A 2815-nucleotide genomic window follows, 5' to 3' on the forward strand; every position below is an offset into this window, starting at 1 on the left:
TTTCTCCTCCTTGAAAAATCCAGTTACCTTCTGTGTGTGAGCCTATTATCCCTCAAAATTCCAGATAAAACACACAGAAAAGGACACCTTAATGGAAGAACTGGATTGGGAATGTGCTAGAATTTGTAATTCAACAAATTCACCCTTCCTAAATTTAAATTCCTCCCTTTAGATTTAGTGTAGCCCAATTTATCTAACAAAATATTTTGTTTTATTAGCCATCCAGTTTAAAAAATAATTATGCTAGCTAAAAAAACCCAAAACAACAAACCCATTTTTCGTTGTGGAAACTCCTCAAACCACTGCCCAAAGGGTGAATCATTTTTAAGCTCGCTATATCTTCTACTGTGGTGAGACAACTTACCTGCAGAAAATACTTTGTTTTTACCAAATATCCCACAAAAATGAATTTTTTTTCTAAATCACCATGTTACATAAATAAGTTTTAAAAATGGAATTGCCGGCACCAGATAATAGTTGTGTAAATGTATGCGCCTGAATGAGTGGTTGCTTTTTGGCTTTTTTTTTTTTAAGGAATGAAGAGAGAGAGGAGATGCTAAAATGCAGAGCTATTGGATAGGCTTCATGTGCTATAACTTCAAGGTTTATGGTATATAGGATTGCATCGATTTTTAAAAACAGAAACAAATGTTTTGCAAAAAGATTTCTGACTGCATCTATTACAAGACTTTCCAATTCAACTTTAAAATTAGCCTATTGTGATGACACAATAATTTTTAAAGTAAGTGCTGTCTGTTGTGTGATGACGCATTCAGTGCTATGGATTTTTATTTAAAAAAAAAGAAAAACCAAATGAAACATCAAAACCCAAGATATTTTCTCTGTGATTCTCTCTTCCAACTACATAAACGCATGAATAGATTTATATCCCTGTCTCTTGTGATTACTTATCAGTAGAGTTAATGATGTGTATTTATTGGCTGGACTAAAAAAAGAATTAATCCAATTAGTTCAATAATTGGTTATTTACCAAATATTTTCTTAATTATTGAGTCCATTTCTACTTCAGCTGTAAATAACAGAAAATCTCACATCAATTTCAGCTAAAGTGGTATCTTATTATTTTTTTAAAAGTTTTTCATAGCTTTTTATAGAAACAATTCACAGAAGTCAGGAAAATTTTTGCACTTGCAGAGAATAGTGAAAGTAACACCTTTCGTCAGAAGGTTCAGTTTTTAAGTCAAACTGTCATTCAGGTGAATTTCACAACTTGTGATTTTTTAAAATTTAATTTAATTTGTAAACAAAAAAGGTTGAAGGAATTAGCATGCATGTATCTGGAAATAGCCAAACTCTGTTACATAGAAAATTCTGTACTACAATATGATTAAAAGTTGATGTGAGCAACCTAAGACAGGAACCCCTCAATTGGCTGACCCCGGAGCTGTATCCTTTAGATGCAAATACCACTAATGTCAATTTTATCTCAGCTGGATATAAATTATATCCAGTTGCAACACACCCATGCCATGGAGCTCTGGAAGATGATAAAGCTGAAGAGCTGATGAAGGCAAAAAGACATTTTTCCTGTGGATTTTGGAACAGGGTCCTGCCCAGATGGAGAGCACGGGCTTCCCGTTGAGAGAAGAGATGAGACTGTAGAGAAGGATCTTCCCCTTTCTCTGCCTGCTCAGAGTTGTTCTCTCATAAGAGCATCTTCAAGAGGGGTTAGAGGGAAAGGAGGAATCAGCTCACCAAGAAGAGTATTGAGGAGATATCAGCTATTGTCTGCAAGAGGCTGTGCTGTAAGCAGATACTTCACTGAGCTAGAAGAAAATATGAATTTGCAAATATTTGTGCTACACACCCAGAATTTGTAGATAAAGCTCAATCTTACTCTTTTTTTATTTTTCCCCCTTTTTTTCCTCTGCAGATTCTCTGAAGCAGATGTGTAGTAAGGGCAACACTGACAAAAAGCACTATCAGTAAATCAATGACTTCTTTTCTTTCTCTTTTTTAAGGAGAACACACACAAGAAACCAATTCACCTCATTCTCTGAAGAAGGATGTGGAAAATATGGGGAAAGGTAAAATAAATAAGGGCCTCTTACATTATAAAACTGCTCTTTGTTTTAATAGAATATGAGGATAATAGGGGGCACTTTTGTTCTGCACCATATTTTAAGCTTGTCAAGTAACATATGAATAATATATGGACCTTTGGGTGGATATAATTGAGATTAATGCATATATATCAATCAATACATGACACTGTAATATAATACTTTAAAATAATATATTACATTGATTTATATTCATGGCCTTCTGCACAAAATCTATGGTAGGTCTATGCAACACTTTTTTTTTTTAATAAGCGCTAAAATATTTTGTCTAGAGTAATGAATTGCTCTGCAACTGTTCTTTCAAGAATTATTTATACAGATTATCAAAACCACTTTTGCTCTTTGTTAGAGGAACTCCAGAAGGTTTTGTTTGAGCAGATTGACCTACGGAGGAGGCTGGAACAGGAATTCCAGGTGTTGAAAGGAAACGCATCTTTCCCAGTCTTCAGTAAGACAAAAAATCTGGGGGTTTGGTGTTGTGTGTGCATGTGGTTGGTTGTTGTCAGGCTGATAAAATGAGAGGGGTTCTCAGTTGTGCTGCCAATGATCTTGGGCTTAGTTCTGCTGAGGCCACGTTGGACAGGGCTTGGAGCAAGCTGGAATAGTGGGAGGTGTCCCTGGGGCTGGAACGAGGTGATTTTTAAGGTCACTTCCAACCTAAACCACTCCATGATTCTATGTTGACACTTCTGTTGTGGCTTTGCAGCTGTGGCAGCAGGGCTTTTGTAGGG

General features: G+C 35.8%; 1 long non-coding RNA gene across 1 annotated transcript in view; it reads left to right on the forward strand.

The window, feature by feature from the left end:
* The window catches only part of LOC108449022, an 8986-nt gene extending 6462 nt beyond the window's left edge, over nucleotides 1-2524 (forward strand). The window contains exons 3-4 of the long non-coding RNA XR_001865119.1: nucleotides 1983-2048; nucleotides 2434-2524. This is a non-coding gene — a long non-coding RNA (uncharacterized LOC108449022). The remainder of the gene's footprint in view (nucleotides 1-1982; nucleotides 2049-2433) is intronic.
* Nucleotides 2525-2815: the final 291 nt, after the last annotated feature.

Source organism: Corvus brachyrhynchos, unplaced genomic scaffold (assembly GCF_000691975.1).
Source record: "Corvus brachyrhynchos isolate BGI_N302 unplaced genomic scaffold, ASM69197v1 scaffold8, whole genome shotgun sequence".
Lineage (NCBI taxonomy): Eukaryota > Metazoa > Chordata > Aves > Passeriformes > Corvidae > Corvus > Corvus brachyrhynchos.